Below are 24,177 nucleotides of genomic sequence, written 5' to 3'. Positions count from 1 at the left end.
TTGCTTACTGACGGATTGCCTGTCGGGCTACACGAGTGAAAACACAACAAAGAGGCAGAAATGCTGAGGAAATGGTTTTTTGCTCAGCTTTTAGGCCCATCAAGCTTTGAAAGACCTAAATTGTCTGTTTCCGTGAGAGTTCAGCAATTCGACAGAATCAATTTGGTATTTTCTCCTTTTGTCTGTGCTTTTTTTTCCCCTCCTTCCAACATTCTAAACAAATTATTCCTCGCTATGCTTTCTTATTTATTTTTTTCTTATCAAAGACAAGGACTGTAATCAAAATAAAGCTTTTTGTCTTAAAGCGGTGAAAATCCCTTTTCTGCGGCTGGAAACAATCCATTTTATAGGTCTCAGAATGTCACTACGACGCTGGCTTTGTGTATAACCATCTGTCACATCAGGAATAACCTTCCTCCAGCCTCCACAAGAAGGAAACTAAAAGTAAAGCACTTTATTCTCAAAATGGTGCGTATAAAGTTATTTCCCATCGTTAGAATCCATAATGTTAACTAAATACTGCACAATTTAATATTACACAAAATGAAAAAAAAAAACATAAAAATGCCTGCATGTTGAGAAATTCACTGTTCGGCTGGATTTAATTTAACAAGTCAAGCAATCCTCTTAATGTGGCTAAATTCACACAGGAATATATGAAGACTCAGAAGAATGGCGTCCAGTACTGCATTCTTGCCTAAGGACGATGTACGACCGCAATCCTTCTGCAAAGTGTGACCGATCGATTTTACTTCCTGCTGAAAAACAAAATGGCAAGTGGAGAGAAAATCAGCATCTGCTGCGTCCCACCCACTGCAGTCCATTCAAAGACATATGATATCATACAAAGCTCACTTTGGACAGAGCATAAACAAGGGAGCAACAAAAGTGATGGAACAATGAAAAAAACGGAAGGCGTGTCAACACATTTTTCATTCAGAGTATTGGAAACAGCCAGATGCCGTACATCACAAGTGAAGGCTGGAGAATAGGCCATCCTCTTTATCTAATGAACAGGTCAAAGGGGTGCGGGTGGGAGATGAGTGGGGGCATTGTCACATCTGTCACAGTGTTGCATATTCCCAACAGTCTCGTTCCGAGGGAGTCAGATTAAGCGTAGCGGGGATTAAGACATGGAATGAGTCATAAGAAATGTGTACAGGAGTCGATGATTGGAGGCTCAAAAGGGAAGGGAAACGACACAACAACAAGAAATAAGCTTTCTCCAGTAAATAATTCCCATGATTTGATTAATACTTCAACTATCAAAAAAATAATACATTATAAGAATAATTGAATAATAATAGAATAAAAATTATAATTAATAATTACTATTTAATTATTAGTGTGAGGCAAAAATATTTTAGTTTGGGAACTGAAAAAACAAACGAAGCTTCTTCTAATGCCATAGAATGTGGATCTGAGGAATTTTTATTGATTTATCTGGTACGAAACCATGGATCAATTTACACTATTGGATAATTATATTTGGTTTGGCTTACTTTTACAGGGCAGCATTTACAAGTAAATAAAAAGCGGTGATGGAAGAGGAAACCACTTTTATTTCATCGTTTTCATTCATCCCTTTAAATAATTGATGAAGTGTCCACAACCAGAGGACAGCGTAATGTCCCTGTGTCTCCGTGTCTGTCGTAAACGAAGACGATAAAATACACTAAAATGTTTCATAAATATACCATCGTCTATGACCGACGTGGGAGCCACATCACTTGTGCTAGCATCATTAACATAATTAGAAACTGATAATGGTGTTAAAATCCCACGGGAATGAACGCGATCCACCTGATCAATGGCTGGTTTTGCTCCAAGTATTTAGTCTAGGTTGTCAAACATGGAAATTCCAAGTGCATCATTTACTTTAATTTATTATTGGTCTTTTTTGTCTCAACATAGCGCTACGTATCAGAACCCTGAGACCTGCTTTCCCTGAGACATTTCATAAAGAACTAGAAAAGCACTCAGAGAGCGCAGAACTCCGCCAAGAAGCTCATTCCCCGCATAATTAGATTCATGGTGATCTGGATCATCACCGAAAGGTTCTAAATTGTTCTTGTATACACAAACCATGAAAAGCTACATTGAATCAGAGTTGATGTGTATTTGTAACAGATTTTTTAATCCATAAAAGGGTTTTCAATGTTAAAATGTTATATTTTTTTCTAATGTCATTCTGGATCTGATCCAGATGAAATTCGGTGGGGAAATAGAGGACCCCACCCTACATGACTGTCTCAACATTGGTATTGGTCAATAATGAACCGAGATATTGAGGAACAAGTTCTAAAGCTCCAGTAACCTTTGAGTTATCTTGCAAACGGACGGACAAACATCGGCAATCACATAACCGGCTCGGTGGAGTAATGAGTACTATAGGTGTTGTTGTGTTGTGGAAAACTGTGATCCCATTTAGTCATGTGACTAAATCTCCAGGAGGAACTTCAGGACATCACTACTCTACATTTATTATGCCATGGCTGTAGGAAATAAAAAGCCTACAGTGTTGCCCACATTGCACTAAAGCTCTTTCTAAAGGAGGCCGGTTTTAGCCTCTCACTGCTTTTTAGTCAAGGTTAGTTCATGTTCCCTCCAAAAATAAAAAACACCTGATAATAGGTACATAAATCTGAGGACAGTTGTGTACTCTGCACCAAAATCAACAACTTGCACACCAAACAAAGGTTTAAGATTGTTTCTACAGAAGGTTGTAAAGTATCTTAAGATAACATGTTTAATTTATTGGATTACCCGTTGAAACTACATAAAATAAATTTAGACATGAAGGTCCTCAAAAAATACATAACAACTAACCAGATAAGTAATGGCTGCATTACTTGGCAATTTAACCGATGCTTTCTTTTGACAATGAAGAGCAGCAGCTTAATTGCTCTGAACAGCCTGTTGGATGAGGGAGATAATGTCTTAACCTACATCCTCTGAAGCAGGAATGCTAAAGCAGACCTTTTTCACCTCTGTTAATGCCAAAGGGTCAATGCCACACAGTACTTAAACTATTATTAAAGGTTCATAGGGTTGCCCATTGATCAAGGGTTTAGACAGTTAAGTCTCCACTTCTTCCACTCATGTTGAATTGTCCAACCCCAATTTGCTCTCCTGCCGCTGGAGATGATCCGGCCTGCGTATTACAAATTGGGACAAGGGTAAAGCTGATAAAGCAATTAATTGCAACTGGCAAAAAATAATAAGAATAACACCGTGGTCAACCCAAATTAAAGAGCTCACTCCAACACCAATTTAGCCTGACTCCCAAGTCATTTTTACATGTTGTACTTTTAAGGCCAAAATAGGTCACACAAGTTCAAATGGTGAAAAGTGTCATTAAAACCTGTAATAGACTTGTAATAACTTGGCCCCTCCACACAAAAACAGATGATTACATTTCTGCTGACTGTTCTCAACCCAGTTCTCACAATAAAAAGGAAAACGGCCCACAATTGTAAGGCCTCTTTTCAATTTAAAATCGCATCCATATTAAAGAGACAACTTTAAAGACCGACTTCTTCAGGTACTGGAAGTTGCATAATACACTTTTGATTCCTTACTAAGTACAATGTACATTCCAAAGCAATCTGCATAATGGCTAATGTTGTTACCATAGTAACACCTGTGATTGATGGCTTCGTTAAGAGTAATAGTTACACGCCATTAAATTGGTGTAATAGTGTATGGCAGTCGTCTCTGTAACCAGGGACAAAGCAATTACCAAGTCATTACAAAACGGAATAGACTTATACAACATAGTGAGTGAGCCTTGAGATTAGAGGCTGACTGCTGGAGAAGTTTCAAAGGCTGACACAATCATTGCGAGCAGGAAAATGCTGAGATACAAACTGGCCAATACCAGAACTCCACTAACAATTAGCCAAATTAACGACACTTACAGTAGAGAATTGGCTTGGAGGGGGTTAAAGGGCACTGTACCTTGATGGACTGGCCATGCACATATTAAAGATTTCTCTTTTCTGGGGGCAGCACGGTGCCACAGTGGTAAGCTCAAGAAGGTCACAGGTTCAAATCCGACTTGGGGCCTTTCTGTGAGGAGCTTGCATGTTCTAGTGGGTTCTCTTTGGGTTCTCCAGCTTCCTCCCACCACCAAAAACATGCAAATTAGGTGAGTGCACGTGAATGATTGCCTGTCAATCATTGTGTGGCCCTGCAACAAACTGGCGGCTTGTCCAGGGTGTACCCCACCTCTCGCCCGTTGACTGCAGGGATAGGCTCCAGCACGACCCGCGACACGGTAACAAAGTCTCGGGGCAATATTTCTGTGCACTTTAGCATGGAGACGTTAGTCTAGAGAGATTCTGATTATCCTTCCAGACAGAAAAGTTTGTCAAAATGGTTATTTGTTTCATGAATATGAATCTCACATCTTGCATGCTCCCTCATCTTGCATGTACTATGGCAGCGTCGGTTTGAATGCGTATTTCCACTGGGATTACATTCAACAGAGTTTTGACAGTAATTTGATGGTGAAGTCAAGAAAACTTATTTACAGGGACACCATACAACTCTGCAACCTACAAACCAGGGACGGAACACAGCCATACCGATTGAGAGGACTCAAAGGAGAGAGAGAGGAGCTGGATTGACACAGATCATGTGCAGTTGTTCAGAGAGAGAAGCATGCATGCGGGACGAGAGCGCACAGTGATGCTCCACCACACACAATGCTATACAAATATGCATAGACAGCAATGCCACTCAATCATCCTGGTCAAGGGCCAATCAATCTATTGCTGGTTGACTGGGATCCAATCACGATTCCCAACAGAGGCAAAATGAAAGAAAGACAGACAGCTTGTGAAGAGGCTCACTCTCAGCAGATTGATGAAACAAATCTCGGTGCGGTTCATGAGGCATCCTACATCCTAACAAACATACCATGAAAGAAAAATATCTGATGTCATTCAGTTTTGTGGGTAAAAATGTGTTTCCCTTGTGCCATTCAACCATAAAAAGCCCATTAGGATGTGTCATATGCAGCAGTTTTATTTGTCCCAAATGGATCTTGTGTTTAATGCCACAAATCATCCTCATTGTCCTACAGCACTGCGGAAACAACTTGACACGAGTGCAAAATAGAGCAATAGTAGACACCTTTTTTTTTTAAGGATCCTCAAAACAAGACAATTTTCAACAGGAGAATCAGACGGCGTGCTCTCAATATGTTGCTGACTGTGGTGCCAGTCGATAAAAAAAAAACTAAAAAAAAAACATTTGTATTTCTTTCTAACTTACAGAAAAGAGAAAGGTAGACCCACAGGAAGGGAAGTGAAAGAAGGACGGGTGCGTTTAGATGAGAAGCTACACACTCCATTCATCAATGATGCTGCGTTACACCTGTTAACAGGGCAAGGCAGAGCCTTCAGGGGAAGGAGAATCACTGGAAAAACCTCTTAGTGTTCCTTGAACTGACTGAATAATTTAAAATATATTATATTTAACAACTCCATAATGTTAATTGGCCTGTGCTACACACTTAATATTCATGAGTAACCCCTCTTTGCTGATAGAAGTATTTCTGTGCTGCAAATGTAATCAGCACTTACACGGAAAATCAAGAAAGAATGAGGCGATTAGTGTCCAGATCCATTTATGGGACCCCGTGTGGGGTTGAGAGATAGCAGACTCGCCGCTTCTTGCTTCAGTTACACTATTCTGTCAGTGATTGCAATAATTATCCTTAAAAGCCACCCTTGCCCAGTAATTGTCTACATATGCTGCTGTACTGTATTTATTTTTTCCATTTATTCTTACTTTTGCAGACGGTCCTCACTTAACGACGACTCAGAGTTACGACAAGCTTTCAGAAAGTAAGTTTGCACTTTAGAACTGTCCGTGGTGCTGCAGAACCTGGTCCTGCAACTGTCAACTCTAATGTCCCTATCAGTAGCATTAGCATTTAGTTTTGTAGAGCACCTCTTTAGTCAGTATCTTGTTCAGCAGCCGATGTTACATTATGTTTTTGTCTGCTCCTGCCCTCTGTCTCTCTATCGCTCTCTCCCTCTCTTTGTTTTTGACTCTCCTCCTACCTGTCCTTGTCTCTGTCTCTCCCGCTCTGTCATTGTTGTCTCTCTCTGTCTCAACCCAACCAGTCAAGACAGATGGCCGCCCACTATGAGTCTTAGGTTCTGTCCAAGGTTTCTGCCTGATAAAAGGAAGATTTTCCTTGCCTCCGTCGCCAAAGGTCTTGCTCTCGTGAGTCAATTTGGGATCTATCTTTCCCTGCACATCTGTAAAATGCCTTGAGATAAGTTTCTGTTTTGATCTGGCACTATATAAATAGAATAGAATTGAATTGAATCCTGGATTATGGATTAGTTTGAAATTGTTGGTAACATTGCAGTCAATGGACCTTCAAATTGTGTTCATCAATATCTCGGTTGGTTCAACACATTTACTCCAATTCATGTTTACTTTTCACGGTGGGTGTATAAAGATACCAAGAACAATTTAGAACCTTTTGGTGATGATCCAAATCACCTTGTGGGTGGTGTAAATCTAATTAGGAGGGGAATGAGCTGCTTGGCGGAGGTCTGTGCTCTCTGAGTGCTTTTCCGGCTATTATTTTTATGTATATGATGTGTTTGAATTGTCTTTTGTATTCATCTATATTTATATGTTTAGGTGTTTAGTATCACTGGGCCTCGGGAACAAATTTGCCGTGTTTTTTACGTCTTGAAATGACAAATAAATTGAACCTTGAACCTTCTTTGTCAAGCAAAGTTGCTAAATTAATCAATGCCATATTTGCATCAATGGCTGCTTTAACTACCTCAGAGGTGATCTCCCTAAATGCATGACAAAGATTCCATTTATATCATTTTCAAAACATTAAATCTTCATTGTGTGTTGATTTTCAATAATTGACAAGCAAAAACATCAAATTTGTTTGTATGTGTTCCACAAAATTAGACATCTTTTAATTACTCCATAAATTCTTCATTAGAGCTTATTGTTTCTAGACTATATAGTTTCATTGATTGAACATTAAGACAATTAGCATACGAATGCATTTGTTTTGGTCATTGTACAAAGTAATTACGTGCGTCCAGTGCGTACACTGAAGTGTGTACCCAGCCATTCATGACAGTAATTATTCATTAAACTTAAGGAAATATCAAGCTTCAGTGGATAATCGTTCTACTTCAACACTGAGCCCACGACAAAACCAAAAGCAAAATATAGTTAATATTGTATAAAAACAAACAGCAGAAACAAAAATGGATACAGACAATATTTTATGAAAATATTCAGAATTCTACTGAATCACTGTAAAATATTCTCATTTGGTTTATGAAGTTATTTCATCTTATATTATAATCCAAAAAAGCTAAATCACAAAAAAATCTGCACAAAACATTTGGTATTCTTCTGGCCTTTTGTAAATTGATAAAATTTTAAATAATTATAAAGACAAGATGTTGAAGATCGATCTAATGGTTTGAGTGTTCTTATAGAAAACCGGTGACAGAGCAACAGAGAAGCAAAGAGAATTGAGTCATCTCTGGGCAAATAGGACCAAAAGCAAATTTAAAGCAACTGGCCCCAGGCGACAGGACGATTGTCATTGTTCGGCCCTTCTGGTAGGACTAATCTTTATTACGGAGATGAACAACATACACAGGCAGCCAAAGGCACTGCATCGTCTGAAGTCATGCACAGGCACAACTGACATTTACTCATCCTGTCTCTCCAGATCGACAAGAGAAATATAATCCTCATTCTCCTGACGGCCTATTGATGCGTCCAAGAATCCAAATCCTCCACACAGGCTCTCCGGTGCTCCCTCCTGTGTCAGCATCACACACACAAAACAATGTGCTGGCCTTTAAACAGCTCAGTCAAATGGCAGCTGCACTGTTGCCTTTGCTAATGTGAAGAAGCACATTCTTAGATTAGAGCGGCACACCAGAAGGGAGGAATAGCCTCAAGAAAGACACCTACTGAGCTCAGCCCCACTGGTTGCCTCAGCACTCTTTTTAAATTCCAGCATAATGAACCCTTGTTGAGTCAAAACAATGGTGGCTATGACCTTGAAAAATATCACACAGAAGAGGAACTTTTCACATTACTTGTCCAAGATTTCAATGTTGGCTATTTTATGTTATTCAACAGAATTTGTATTCACATCATATTTGGATTTAGTCAGATTTCACTCAACAAAATTCTCAAGTATTACAACTTCTGACTAATAATATTTGGCAAAGAGCTTATTGTTGCAACTGCCCTTTATGATTGTAGGAATATACGCTTATGATTATATTACTGCGGAAACAGCCATAATCAATTATACTAGTCTGCGTTTGGACAGACATTACACTGTGAGTGAGGGATAAGCTGTTATTGTAATGCACCAATATCCTATAGCTAATGAATGAATGAACTGCTTTTAGACACTCAATTAAAAATCAATGCTTTCCATGCAATGGACACCTGATGGATTAAAAAAATGTTAAATTAGCATTCAAAGGAACTGAAATGAGTGTTAACACCATCTGCAGTTGATTTCCTCATTATCCACAATTACCGTTTTGTTATGTTTCTTTGAAGCAGAGCGCAAATGCCCAGAAAGCTAAAAGAAAGGACGAAAGCATGCTGTAGGCCAACAGACAAATCCTTTGTTTGATGGGCTGATCGTAACTGCCTTCAGCAGCAACACAAGTGTCAAACTGTTGGGCTTTGCAGTTTCTGAGCAGTACCTGAAAGCAACGCACGCTCTATCGTTCTAATAACAATAATATCTTGTTACATACTGGTATTGCAATCGACACGTTTTATTTTCCCCCGTGAAAAAAAATACTCTAATCTCATCTAAGCAAGCAAAGCATCGAGATATTTCAGCATTTACTGATGCTTGTTCACGATTATTATCTCACACGTCATATTCTTCAACCTGGACAGAAAGCCATTATTGACAGACATTTAATTGCACTTAACATCTGTAACACACACACACAAAAATGCTGCAGATGAAAGCCTGAGGTAGAGAGATAAACTGGCAATACAATATGGTAATGAAGAAGTTGAAAGGCAGGAAAATCACAGCAATAAAAAAAAATCCACTGATCTGACAAACCCAATTAAGTTATTTATGCATATTAAATGATGTTGACAAAATTAAAGTTTCGTTTACCATTTAAAAAGTGCACATTAAATAGTAAAGAGAACGCATGGCTGTTAAATGTCGCATCAGGCTCCCTTATATTCTATCAGATATCAACACTGGGATTACCTAAAAAAGCCAAAAACAATCTTAGGGAAGGACACAGGGCTGAGGAATGCCTCAGGACCCCCCCCTGGAAGAGCTGGAGGTGGTGTCTCGGGAGAGGGCAGTCTGGAAATGCCTGCTAAGACTGCGGCCTCTGCGACTTGGCCCCGGACAAGCGGAAGAAGATAGAGGGATGGATGGATGGTTTTCTTTTCAAAATGTGTGATTTACTGTATGGTCACAAGACCTTTGTCATTAGGTAGGTCAGCAGCATGGAGAAGTGATTACAGATTACGGAGACCTAACAAGTTTTAGAGGCATTTTGTTTGACACATGAGGTTCAAGGACTAATCTGTAGAGAGCCAGATTATGGTCTATCACAGGTTAATACAGAATTCAAAACACCATTATATTTGTTCATAAGGACAATCTGGAAGAAGCTAAGAAAAGGCCAAACTTTTCCCTGAGTTCACCCGCCTGTCTTACAGGAAGCGAGTTAGCACTGTCAGACTGCCCCAGGGCAGCTGTGGCTACAATAGTAGTTTACCACCACCAAGTATGGAGTGAATTAATAATGCAGAATGTAAAGCGTCTTTGAGTGTCCTGAAAAGCGCTATATTAAACCAACGCATTATTATTAGAAGAAAAGCGGAAAAACAAGGTGACAGGAAGTTGACAGAGTCAAACTGCCGAAGCCGCAAGATAACGATTGGTTTGACACACAGCCTTTTCAATAATCCAATTGAAAGTACACAATTTCTAAACATTAGCATCTTGGTGTGAAGAGGTTATTTTCTGATCTGGCATATTGAGTGCTGTGGAGATTTGCAAGATGGATGACAAGTGTGGACAAGGACACGTCATAGAGATATCGAAGACACGCAGACTTTAGATGACATGAATCAAAACCCCAAGCAAGTAACACTGATCCTTTAGCGCGTACCAGGGGCTCCTGAGAGAGAATGAAATGCAAGCTCTCTTTCTGCCTTTGTGTGATTTTAGACTACAATGGTGAGAAAGGGCAAATCATTTTCTCTGAGGGTGGACTGCAACACTAGGAGCCGCTGACATTCCCTTGCATTTCCGATGCGTCACGAACAAAGTCAAATCCAGTTTTCCCAACTCTTGTTTGCAAGTCTTTCCCACCCTGCTATTCAAAGAGAAAAGGCCAAACACAATCACAGGAAAGGGCACGCTTGATGTGCAAACATACTGGTTACTCCATCACGACTATCACTTACACTTAGTTAATCATCCTGGTTGACTTAATAATGGCGCTGCTTGCATGGGAAGCATAAGAACGTCTCTGTGTCCCGCAGAAGAAGCAGCGTGGGAATCAGCCACGGGTTTGTCTGACTTGGAGAGGACTAGAAACTTCCCAGCCCTCAGTGAAGTTGTTTGTCACGTTAATTGCTTTCTGACAATTGAAAGCTGCGGCATTTCAGGTTATCCAAGCTTCTTCAAGCATTTTAGTTTGTTCTATCAATTATTATATAGTGGAAAAATATGAAATGACTGAAAATAAATATTCAGAAGTGGTTGGGAGGCCAAGGCTATATAGAGCGTATTAAGCAGGAGCTCACAAAGCAAATAAGCAGTCTTTCATAAGAGTCAACGATCCATTTAATGCACTATTTAACATTATTCATAGACAGGAGTTTTCTCTTCAGGTTTAGCAATAGAAGGAACAAATGTCAGGGTTACTTGTGTTCACCAGAATGTCTAAAAGTCGAACGAGAGCCAAAGCGCTGCAGTTATCAGGTTGCTCTTCAATGGAGCCATCTTTTGGTCTCAATCCAGACATCCCTTCTACATTTAAGATTTGTCTTAAAGCCTTCCTTTCTGATAAATCTTGGAATTAAGGCGGATTTAAGATAGCCCTTAGCTATGTTGATATAGGCTTAGATTGTTGGGGACTTTTTTTAAATAACACAATTTGTTGGTGAAATAGGCTTGTAGCCTATTTTGACCCTGGCCTTCAAAGAGACTGAATAAAGAATAGGGGAAAAAATGAATCAAAAAGCAGAATTAGAATTGGAAAACGACTCGTATCGCTTATCACTATCACTTATGCCAACTATATATTTCTAATTTCATTGAGTTATACATAACTATTATTTTCTCCTTGAATTATAACACAATTCATACAGATGCCTGTTCCAGTGCTGTTCATAGCTCTGCAGATATCAGAGGTGAAACAAACTGACATCCCAAATGCATTCAAACAGAATATTAAGACAGAATAAAAGTGCACCAGGCCTGTAATTAAAATAAATTCTAAATGTAGCTCTCTCTTTCTCTCTTTTTTCTGTCTTGTAAACTTAAACTATTGCGGCACAGATCGTGAACACTAAAGTGAGGTGGTCTGAGCGTACATATGCTGTTCTGCACATGTTCATGCATGCAGCAGCACTAAGGGCTTATGTCTATGCTGAAGAAGAGAGCCCAACCGTTCAGGTGTCTGAAGCTATAAATCAGCGCCCTGGTCAAGATGGCCAAGAGCATTTTCAAACCCATTTGCAGAAGATAATGCCAGCTATTTCTTCTAGCCCCAGGGATGGGAGAGCCAGCATCATGAATCATTGCCCTTTTAGAGGAGCTGCAGCACGGATCTCACCTCGTTCCTATACGGTTCTCCTGGTAGGCAGAAACTAAGGGGAGTGAGGGAAAGGGTTTAAACTCTGATCAAGGATTTCAAGAAACAAGGTTATAAAACATCATGACTCAAGTTCAGAGCAGGAAGGAGACAGTGCAACTTCTTTGTTACCTGTAGTATGCTGAGTAGGAATACTGTCAAATGCTTAAATAGTACAGGTAAGTATTTTACGTCAACACTACATTATTTTCATGTCATATTTATTTGTATTGCGCTGTGCATGCTTTCCCCTTCAGGTAATATATATATATATATATATATATATGCACATATACACACACACATATGTATATGCAAAAATGAATGAATGAATGACCTGGAGACCATATTGAAATTGAAAGCAGGATTTTATCCACTGTCGATACTTTAAATATACAATAAGTTCCATTTATTGCAGAGAGAGCCAAATGACTTCCCCTCCCTCCACCAGCAAAAACACTCTACGACCCCGTGCTGTGATATTCCATTACTTTCTGACTGCAGTCAAGAACATGTACATGATTTCAGCTCTGCACTACAGTGTGTAACCTTGAAATGTACTTATTGTGAGTCTGATGAATGCTGGTAATGTGCAACTGCGAATTGGGTCATTTATATTATCATAGCCCATACTTATATATAAACAGGATACAGGAAATCACTTATCATTTTGGTCACTGCGCAGACATTACATTAAAAGCAAGTTCAAATGTGTCAGTGTTTCTTCGTGCTCTGATATTTATTTTATTGTGAGAGAAATAGAACTGGAGCGGTAAAATCATACCTCTGATGGTGGCTATTAAAAAATGTAGATTGTGATATACATAACACAAGCACTTGTCCCTTGATTTCAGAAAGGTATAATAGTATTCTAAAAAGTAAGCACTACCTAGTTACTATGGGTCTAATAACAATAAAAATGTAGATTTTTTAAATAATGAATGTAATTCAATATAAGTATTTACAAAACTAGTAAAAATACCCTTTAATAACTTGTTAATGTTCAACCATTTGGGACGTGTGTTTCTCTAATTTACATTATTTGATTTGACCATGTCCTCCGTAGTATCTTGTGGGGGGTGCTTCAGGAGTATGGGGTCCGGGGTCCTTTGCTGAAGGCTTTCCGGTCCCTGTCTGATCGAAGTCAGAGATTGGTTTGCTTTGTCAGCAGTAAGTAAAACCTGTTCCAAGTGCAAGTTGGACTCTGGCAGGGCTGCCCTTTATCATCGGTTCTGTTCATAATCTTTACGGACATAATTTCTAGGCACAGCCAGGGCCGGAAGGGGATCAGTTTTGGGGACCACAGGATTTAATCTCTGCTTTTTGCGGATTTTGTCCTGTTGGCTTCTTTTTCTTCAAGTGGATGAGTTCATGTATCTTGTCCACGAGTGTCTTGTCTTGTTCACGAGTGAGGGAAGGATGGAGCGTGAGATTGACAGACGGATCAGCAGCTGCAGTAATGCAGTCGTTGTATAGGTATGTCGTGGTAAAGGAGCTGAGCCGAAAAGGTGAAGCTCTCGATTTACCGGTCAATCTATGTTCCTACTCTCATCTATGGTCATGACATCATGACAAGATCCCGGATACAAGCGGTCAAAATGAGTTTCCTCTGCAGGGTGCCTCGGCGCAGCCTTAGAGCTACAGTGAGGGGCTCAGTCACCGGAGAGGAACTCGGAGTAAAGCCGGTGCTCCTTCACATTGAAAGGTGTCAGTTATGGTGGGTGGGGCATATACTCTGGATGAGAAGGTGTTCCGGGCATGTCCCACTGGGAGGAAGCCTCGGGGAAGACTTAGGACATGTTGCATAGACTATTACTCTCGGCTGACCTGGGAATGCCTCAGGATCCCCCTGAAAGAGCTGGAGGAGTTGGCTGTGGAGAGGGAAGTCTGTAAATCCCTGCTGAGACTGTTGCCTCTGCACCCAGCCCCGGAGAAGCGGTTGAAGATAGATAGATGGATGATGTGATAAAGCACTATTCCAAAAGCAGTACTCATTTTTTTGATTCACATGTACAGTCTGCTGCAAATCTATTTATCTATTCTATCTAAATATTTTGATTTTAAATCCTTTTAGATATCTGATTTGTGCTTTTATCGTCTGACCTATAAAACTTTCATTCAACAATTCAGCATCTGACAGGAATAAGCCAAAGCGCTACGAGTAAATAATTCAGTAAGCAAACCCATAGTAAGGTCTTGGCAAATTTTTGTTCGATTTCAGTCTAGTTGTGAGGCCTGCACCTCCCTCAGGGCATAAATCAGTCACTGAATTACTGCATTACATGGGTTTATTGGAGTCACTTGTCTTCCCTTGTGTTATGCATTCAGACCTAATCAAATCACGTCATCTTGAGATGCATCTCCAACATTCGCCGTGCAGGATTCAAGCCAGTTGGTTCAAGGCAAATGCCACAGGTCAAGGCAGCATTTGGACAGCAAGAAACATATTGCAAATGGAGCATCATCTGTAGAGCGTGTATGAATGCTTAGTTGAGCTAGTCGAAAAATCATGTAGACAGGAGAGAAGAAGTCTTCAGACTGCCATTAACAAAAAATTGTGCCATCTTTATTTACTGTTCTGACTTTTCACTGCTCACCCATGAGCTCCAGTGTGACATGAAGACACGCTGTCACATCAAATCATCTGTGATGGCATCAAGGCTCCGTCAGGGGGACACACTAGGTGCTTAATGCCAAGGCCTTCGGTAGCCGTTCACAGAAGAGAAGAGCTGTCACAGCCACCCCCAACTGCCAACCATCCTCCCCCCTAAATTCCTAAAATCCCATCCATCTGCCACATCAGCGGGACAGAGGGACTTGCAAGACATGCACCTTGTTTGACATTCTCTGATGTGCTTTCGCACACAACGGTTGTGAGTCACTCTATCTGACTTTATTGCTAAAAAAAATTAACACAAGGTCACTGAATTTTGTCGATTTGCCTTTTACTCAGGCCGATACCAAAACGGAATCCTTGTAGGCACAAAGGTTGAAACTGTCAATCAGGACTCTTTAACCTTTAAGCTAAATGCGACATGGTGAGTGTTTCCTGATAATTTGTGTCTTGCATCTGCATGTAACTAGTAAAACTAGAAAACTAGGAATGTCTTGGACAGAGAACTCCTCGAGGAAACAAGCTTCTCTAGAAAAGAAAAGCACACAGGAAGAAACTGATGGATTGACATCATCTTTAATCAGCCTAAAATATGCAAGCTGTCATCACAATTTGTAACATACATGGCTTTATGGATGTCAAATACAGACAGTATTTCACTACCACAAACAGTTATGCAACATAGTGATAGTGTGCTGAGTGCCAGTATTGAATAATAATAAAAGCAAAGACTATAAGGAAAGACTTGTAAGACTAGAAGGACATGTTCTCCATCCAAGAATAGGATTGCTCGCCTACGCCGTCGAGAAAAAGGCCATCCCCGGTGTGAAATCTTTCCCATTGTTCATTACAGGCCACGTTTGATTGGCGTAGCCTACATGAATTTGTCACATCGCTTCCATTTCTAAAGCATGGAAATTGTCCCATTTAAGTTGACCGTGATAAGATGGCTGACTGTTTAACCTTAATTTATTAATTCTGGTACAATTTTAGCATGTGAGAACCTGAAAAAGAATAGATTGGTAATGATAAGTAAAACAAATGGCACCAGTCGATAAGATGTTGCTCCATTTGTCTGGAATGGAAGTGTGTGTGTGTGTGTGTGTGTCATCTGTGCACTTCCGCTGACTCAGCAGATGCACAAGCCAAAGCTCTGAGGTCTCAGACTCGTGTCTTATGTTCCTGTCAATTCCGGGGTACATTTACCAACACACAAGATGTAATAAAACTGTCTACCGGGCCAGAGCCCAGGATGAGCGTCCATACAGAATGTACGTTAGGATCACATGCAAAGATGCAATCAGCCCATAAGTGCATCCGTAGGACATGAAGCTATTTGGGCTCTAATGATTCATAAAATGCACAATGGGTTTTTTGATGCATTACAGTAACTTGACTCTGAGAATGAGTTTCATATTTCCATTTTCAATTTACTATGCTGCTCAACTTCATGAAAGTATAAAAGTATATTTCCAAGTGCAATTTTAAACACTGGAGGGTTTTTTTCTGTATCAATTTGTATTTGTTTTATTAAATGAGGTTAAAGGTCGTACTGTCTGAGAGATACGAGTGCACAGCATGGCCATTCATGATTTATCATGTAATTAGATCAAACACATTAGAATGTGAAACCAAACATTACATTGTATTGTTATACCACAAGAGCATACTGCCAGTTCACACAAGCTGTCTGTACCATTTACCGGTACTGTCTTCATATACCAGAGTATGGCCACTCTGATAAATCAATTTATGAGGGCAAGAAAGAAATGGTCATGGGGCTATTGTTTTTAATTTGCAATGACATAATGGAGAAACTAGCCTGGTCTGGGCAGACGTTTGCACTCTGAATGCTGTCCAGTTTAGAATTTAACCTTATATAATAAATGATAAAACAGTTAAACATCTGAAAACAATCCACTTTTATGTGTTTGGTGGTAAAGTTATAATTAGAAGGCCCGTGTGGCGAGAATATAAAGCCATCTGGGACCATCTGAGATCACAGGGACGGCAGATGAAAAGCAACATTTTCTACAACTACAGGCTTTCTTGTGCATACTAATGCTGAAAATTCCATTTCTCACATCAGAAAATCTTTCATCAGCTTAAAAAGCAGGGGGATTTCTGAGCTGTTGGCAAGCAGTAAACTAAGGATTTTAAATACTGACCTGCAGCATAGCTTTGACTGTGAATTTACACGTAAAAAAACTAGAAACGAAATTTGCTTAATTATTAAATTACATTAGGTGGAAAAGATTTAAGGCCATATCTCCAAACACAAAAATAGTTTTCTACGGTTTGACCTGTCATCCACACAAAATCGCAGATTTCTGTCACAAAAAAAACAATGTTTTTTTGAAAACTCCAGCCAAAGTGAAGATTTTTGAAAACTTCGCACGCCTGCAAACTGAATTTTAGGTTTCGTAACGTCTTGCCTGTGATGAAAACTGCAGTGACATCATGTGTGTGCAACCCGCGTTTACGTTCAGAAACAGCACGGATTCCTTCAAAACGTATCGCTTATTGCTAATTGTGGGCTCGTCGGCCCACACGAACGAGCCTGACGCCATGTTTTGCGAAAGAGCCGGAGCGTTCTGATTGGATAAGGTTTGGGGAACTACGCCGGCGATTGGCTTGGCATGCTTATGAACTTGCTTAACAACGCCATTATGCGGCTACGTGTGGATGGAGTTTTTTGTTTGTTTTTTAAACGAGGTCGAGTGGATGCAAACAAAATTCAAAGCGGAGGGGGGAAGGATATTTGGTTTTATAAAAAAAAAAACTGGCTACCTTCTGAAATATGTTGATACAAGACAGGTGCAAAGATGGAGGCAAACTGCCTCCACATATTGAGCAATAGGTCTATTACCCATGTAATGGCTCGAACAAAAGCCGCTACTGCTTACAGAAGAAGCTGCTTAATCCAAACCAGACAGCCCTCCTGCTTCAATGAGAAACAAAACAGATTAACTGACATTTGACCTTTCAATGTCATCCGTATTCACCTCTCCACTTAGCAACACTAAATTTCCTTTAAAAACAATAAATTACACAAGGAATTAACAAAAATAGGCCTCTTGATAGGAGGGCAGGCCATTTTAAGCCCAAGTGTCTGTTTCCACTTTCCCCCACGGCATGGGGCGCCCTCTAAAACACTGGCGTAAATGCTTTATGATGCCAGTGGACTCTGAAATACGAGGCCTGGTTTCAATCAGCAGCCAAATTGCTCCAACGTTACCCTGACAGACAGAGTACTAAATCAGTGTTCGCTCCTCTGCTGCGGACATTAAGGAGCAAGCATTGTTAAAAGTCCACCATGCATGCCACTCCATGACGGGATGGGGCACGAAGCAGGGGCAATTGTTGATGCTGGTGGTGTCGGGGTCTATGTCGGTGCAAAGAGTAAAATATCATCTGGTCTTGGTAGGAAAGCAGCAAGACCTGCTTCCCGATCTGAATCAGACGCTTGAAATTAACGTCACATTTTTAACTTTGAATGTACAGTTAGAGCCTCACCCAAGGCAAAGAGCTCAAACACAACCAGTTTGAACCAGTTCCTCCTGGTTAAAAAGAGTTCACAGTTCCTTTGTGCCAACGCCCTGACAGTGGGCCAATGAAGCACCTCAGAGCAGTTCAAATTCTCTACAAACCTGAGAAGCCCTGATCCCACCCACCACAGACCAACGCACTATGGGCACAACCTCTCATTTGAACGCTAGAGCCCTGAAATTACTCACATTTTGCCCATATGGAAAGCATGAGGAATCGTCAGCTGGGACAGGGTTGTGCCGAGTGGTTTTTCAGCGTGTGGTCACAGAGGAGCTCGTTCCTTTTAGCAGTGCCATTGAGCTCTAGCCCCTGCCAAGAAACACCGGAATTTGAGGAAGCTGAGGCAGATGCTCTGGCTACCATCCTCGGACCAGGCCTGCTCGGAAAAACCCGACACAGCTACACACACTCGCACAGGCCAGAGATGTGGCCATGGTCACCATAATAAATATAAGTAATTGAAGGAAGAATCTGTCAGTGTAAAGAACGGGTATAGGAATAAAAAAACAGCTGACTCTGACTCTAAGATGTTGAGGCTTTCCAATACATTCTCGTTTGTAAAAGACAATGCTTTTTTAATTCAGAGAAAAGTGTGTTAATCGTCACCATGAAAAATGTCACTTGAATTTCTGTTCTTTCAATCATAAGTCAAAGTGCAATACAAGCAAACTGATTTCATGATGGTACATTACCACTAAGGTGAAGTCTTTGGCAGCATGTGTGCCTACAGGATGATGTCACCAGCTAAGGGCTGAGGCGATTTACTTTAACAGGCAGGCTTTAAAAAAAATGTTTACCCCCCCCGCCAATGAAAACACAAAATGAACAGTCGACTTTTCTAGCAAGAAAACAAAGAAGAAAGCGACATAGTGCTTCATTGTGGGGCCACCCTGCAGTCCCTCAGGAGTCGCAAGGATTAGGCTTTAAAAAAAAGTATCTTGTTATAAATACTCTTGTTTTTGTTTTTAAGGGGGCAAGAGTGAAGCACGTCAGTCAAAGAGCCCATCAGAAAAGCTTTCCACACCCAGCAAATATGAGTGTCACAATGTAAACTATGATAAATCATGTTCAAATACTTTATCCAACAAAATCTATAAGGGAAGAATCCATTGTCTGGTTTCTCTCATGGCCCAATGCAAAAGCGCGAAATAATACAAGAGTGAAAATAGGACGGAAACGACTTTCAGCTTCCCCGTCACATCGAGCCAACATGATGATGAAGAAAACCTGAAAGCTGCAGCAGCATCAAATGTAAAAGTACAGAGATTCATGAGATGAAATAACTACACAGCAGGCAAGCTGCTCTGGATCACAGATCCAAACAGCACCGCTTTACGACAGCGGATCCACAGAACAGCCAGATACATTAGGATGTCCCTCTGAGGTCTAATGTAGGACCACTTTTGAAGACTACAGCCCAGAGGACAGTTTAATATCAAATAACCCTGAATCTCGAATAGAAATGGTTCGAAAAGCCAGCGAATGCAGCCAAGCATTCACTTGCATAAAGATCACTGATGCAATTCCAAGAAAATACCCCCCCCCCCCTTATCATCCTGTTACAGTTTCGCTCATGGTTAGGTCACTCCATTGTGTCTGTGACAGCTATAATCGTATTCACATATTGATAAAGGAAGCGACTTCGGCGCGTCACTCTCCCCGTCAAATTGCTTCAAATCCCTTCTTTAAATAAACCGAATGGAGCTGCAGGCTTTGCTGCAACGTTCAGGATCTTCCATGATATCGAACCAGCCAGAAACGTTCCTTTCAGATCTCTTTCGGACCAGAGGAAGGCTTCAGGCTCCTTGGAAAAGACGTCCCGAAGAATTGAATTCTCTATTGGATGCATTTTATTTATTTTTTTGGCTTGGCTGCAAAGGCCAGATTTCGTGGCATCAAGCCTGCATCTGCAGCACTGATGCTTTAAGGGCAGATGAAAGACACACATCTGGCTGGAGCCTTTACAGCCGGTGAACTTCAGTCGCTTTACCTGTCTCTCTAGAAATGTTCACCAAAGAAAGACGCGTGCTCGCTGGCGCGTTCGCGAACGCGCGCTGAAGTGCGAAAGGCACGTTTTTAGAGAGAGCTGCTGCAAAGCATGTCTGATTCACGGATTCATTGCGGTTATGACAAATAACAGGATGACGACCGGCTAAAGCGCGACCCCCCCCCCCCCCCCCCCCCCCCACCACACACACACACACACACACGCACGCACGCACACACGCGCGCGCCACATGCATGGTTGTTGATGCTCAAACAGACTCTCATCCGCAGACGGGAAGAGTCTGCGGCGGCCAGGCGACACCTTCCAGCAGGAAAGCGGCTCGTCAGTGAGACGCGCGGCGCGGCTGCGCGGCTTACCGGCCCGTTCACCCCCGTTCTGTCCGCCACAATGGAAACTACTTCAGCGCCACCGAATACCGCAACGCTTCTTCTTCTTCTTCTTTCTTTCTTTGTTTTGCTTTTTAAATGAATAAAAGTTGTCTTTACATTCAGAGTTCTCTTAAACACGAACCCGCAGCAGCCCGCAGCCCCCCCGAGGAGCCGGGCTGAACCGAACTAAAAAAGCGTTCTCACCGTGAGACCGCGTCACTTACCGAGACGAGCTCCAACCGAAACCAACGCTGCCGGTATTTGTATTTATTTTAACAAGTTGGTGGGAAGCCGAGCCTCCAGGTCAATGGGCGGCTTTCAGACCAGATAACGGCGCACTTACTGAATGTCCTCTTTGTCGCCGCCGCCGCCGTTGGCATTTCTCTCCTTACCGGAACCACCGCGTTTAGTCCCGACTTCAGGCTGAAGCACGCACAGAATTCCACTTCACGTATTCAGTGACCAAAAGACTTAGAGCCAGCCCGGAGGGTAAAAGAGAAGGGGGGGCGATAAAGAGTCCGCTGCCGGTGGGGCACGAGGTTCTATCCCGGTGCGCCGACCGGGCTCGCTGATACCGGATCTATTCGTGCCCTCGGTCAGTTTTCTCAAGAGTTCGGGTTCGCCGCCCGCACGCGAGAAAGCGAGCACAGACGCGCTGTTGTTTTTCCTCTCTCTCTCTCTCTCTCTCTCTCTTACGAGGAAATTTACTCTTGTAAGTTAATTTGGGAGCGCAAGTGCGCGCGCCCCCCCCCCGCAGAAGAGCCTGGAAGGAAGACAAGCCGCGCCGCGCCGCGTCTCCCCCCCCCCTCGCACAGTCACGCGTCCCTTCTGTCTCTGCTGGCAAAGCGCGCACAGGTCGGTCAGCAGGATGTTCGGATTCACTCGGATGCACTCGCCGCCGTGTCCGTTCATCCCTGCCCCACCAAGTCCCGCAGCGCCTGGGTGGGAACTTGCACGACGCGCACGGGGGGGTCACGTCACGCGTGTTATTTTTGGTGTTTCTCGGGACACACTAAAACAAGAGATGAGAACAGAAACGAGTACAGTCTTCTTCATGCATGCTCTTATTATGGCAGAGGCATTATACTATTTCACATTTTCCTAATCTGGGTGGTGTGTGTGTGTGTGTGTGTGTGTGTGTGTGCCCCCCCTAACTCCCCGTCCCACTCCAGGAGCCGCTACAATAAGTGAAGAGTAGAACATTTATAAATACAAAATGCTTCCACAGTCCCACTTCACATCTCCATCCTTGCTCTCACCTTGTGGAGTGTCAGGACAAGCGGCTGTCGTACTTTTACGACAGCCTTGGGAGAATGGTGTGCAGCAGATATTCCCCTCTGTTCAGCGACACACAGATGTTAAGAAGCTGTTTGGTTGTTTTTTTTACAGAATTTGCCAAGTCCTGAACTCAGTAGTTACTTCTGATAACTTGTTATTTCAATGTTTTATGATAATCATATTGCTTAGAATATTGCATAGTCAATTAATCGTATATCTAATTAGTAATCAAGGACAGATTTTGGCAACTAGCGAATTCGCAGGTGAAGCAGCGTATGGGGGGGGTGGGGGGGGGGGGGGGGGGGGGGGGTGGAGAGAGGGCACTGCTTACAGTGCAGCTTGGCTTTCTGTGCATGGGCACTCAACCGACTCGGCTCAGTGTGCAGGGCATGGACGGCGTGACCCCCAGTAATGAGGACCTGAATATCTTTAGGATTCTGACAACCCATCTACTCCGCCTTCTGACCTTATACCATGATCAATTGTTAGCTTGGCAGAGCAGTCGCTGAGCCGCAGCCTGGCACGCCCTCCTAATGGCTGCTGCGGATGACAGTTTGCGCAGGGTTTTTTAACTTTGCCATAAATGTCTCTTGCTTTTGAGAAATCGTGTCGGTCTTCCGTTTACCACAAAGAGAAAAATACATGGAAGCCAACAGGTACACTTATACACTATAAAAAACATATTTATCAAAAAAAAAAAAAAAAAAAAGTGATTTACAATCCAACCTGCACTGACTGAAAGGCACTTCTGTTCCTTTTAGCTTACAAATGACATCCTTGGACGGGGCCCAATGTTCCAGGAATAGGATCCTGTCAGACAAGTAAGAGGCCCAGCCAAGCACCATCACACTCAGAGGAAGGCCATTGTTTTCATGGAACAACCATCAATACGTAGGTGCCAGACAGAGAAACTGTTGCACGTGCTCAATAATAATTAGGTATCTCTGTCGGCCAACACCAGGGCTTGTTTTGTTTTGTCTTTTTTCTGCTTTGGACATCTCATGTGGTCTGTGGAGGGGGAGGAGGGGGGGGGGGGTAAACAATCTTTGTCTGTGAAGGGCAAAGTTGATGCCATGTGTTGCTTTCTCTGCTGTCCTGGTGCCGTAGAGAACCGCAATCACAAATACGCGTTGTCCTTGATCAAATAGAATCAAGCCACCAGACAAGTCACAGATATTCTATTTATAGCATAACATAACTTTTTAATGATCTGCTTCTTTTATGGCATATGATGAATCAATCAGAATTAATTATCTGTATTTATATTGAACAGAGAGTAGAAATCTGCTGTTTTTTTGCGTTTTAATGTCATATTAATTATTGAATGGCATATAGAATCTTAAAACCTTTTTCAGTGAATAAACATCTTAACACCGCACACACACACACCCAACCACCACCACACTGCAATGAACAATTTCTTGCTGTTAATTATTGCTGCAATTTGGAATAAATGGTTGGCTAAATTACCGCTAATCAAAGAGGGTCTGAGGTACCGAATCCGCCTCTAACCATAACAATCCTGGAATGAGGTTTCATACATGGATCCCTTTATCAGCTGTTCCTCCTTATTAATTTTTTTTATTGAACTCTGTGGGGAAATTAGTTGGGAGAAATTACTTGTAAAGAGATTCATTTCTATCAAGAGGCCCCTCAGTTGGTGCTTCATGGTTTAAAGTCTGATTTAATACTGCTGGTGCAGCTACTTCTCTGTCCACGATCTGTGTCACAACGAGTTATTAAAAAAAAGGAAAAGAACATGTACCAAGAAGAAACTTCTGTCGCACAGAATTGAAACATTTTGATTTTAAACTGACTAAGCATATTTGATGATGTTTTAAAGAAGTGTTTCCACTTGCTGCATTGAGCCTGAATTTGCTTCCCCTGGCTGGGCATAATAAACAGTATATACTTAGTCCACCCTCGGCCAGCACCAGTGTAGGGTTTGATTATTTTGTGCATCTAAAATCTCTGGTGTTTGGTGCTGTAGTGGTGATATTACCTAGTCAAGTAATACCTCGACATATGAGTATATAAGCAAACCTGCGAGCAAAACTTTGCTTTGAGACACGAGCATAAATTTGAGATACGAGCAACTTCCAGATGCTGGTGTGAGATGGCCGAGCGCGCGTCACTCGTTCAGTTCAGGTGTTCACCACCTTCCGTACTCGTCTCCTGCGCGTCTCCCGTGTTGTTTCCATTACTAACGTGGCTTTGACTGTATCTGTGAGTATTCCTTATAAGTGATTGGTCCAAAGAAAGCGAGTGGTGAGGATGGCAGCAAGAAGAAAAGACGCCCGACGCCAATGGAGATTCATCTTCCTGACCGCTTTTGTCCGTTACCGGGTCGCGGCTCATGGTTACGCTAAATTGCCCATAGTGTGAATGTGTGTGTGTGTGTGTCTGACGATGGAGATGAAGCATGAAATTATCTATAAACGTGACCGTAAGTGATTTGGCACGCCAGTACGA

The sequence above is a fragment of the Brachionichthys hirsutus genome, chromosome 15, assembly GCF_040956055.1.
Source record: "Brachionichthys hirsutus isolate HB-005 chromosome 15, CSIRO-AGI_Bhir_v1, whole genome shotgun sequence".
Lineage (NCBI taxonomy): Eukaryota > Metazoa > Chordata > Actinopteri > Lophiiformes > Brachionichthyidae > Brachionichthys > Brachionichthys hirsutus.
This window is presented reverse-complemented; position numbering follows the sequence as displayed.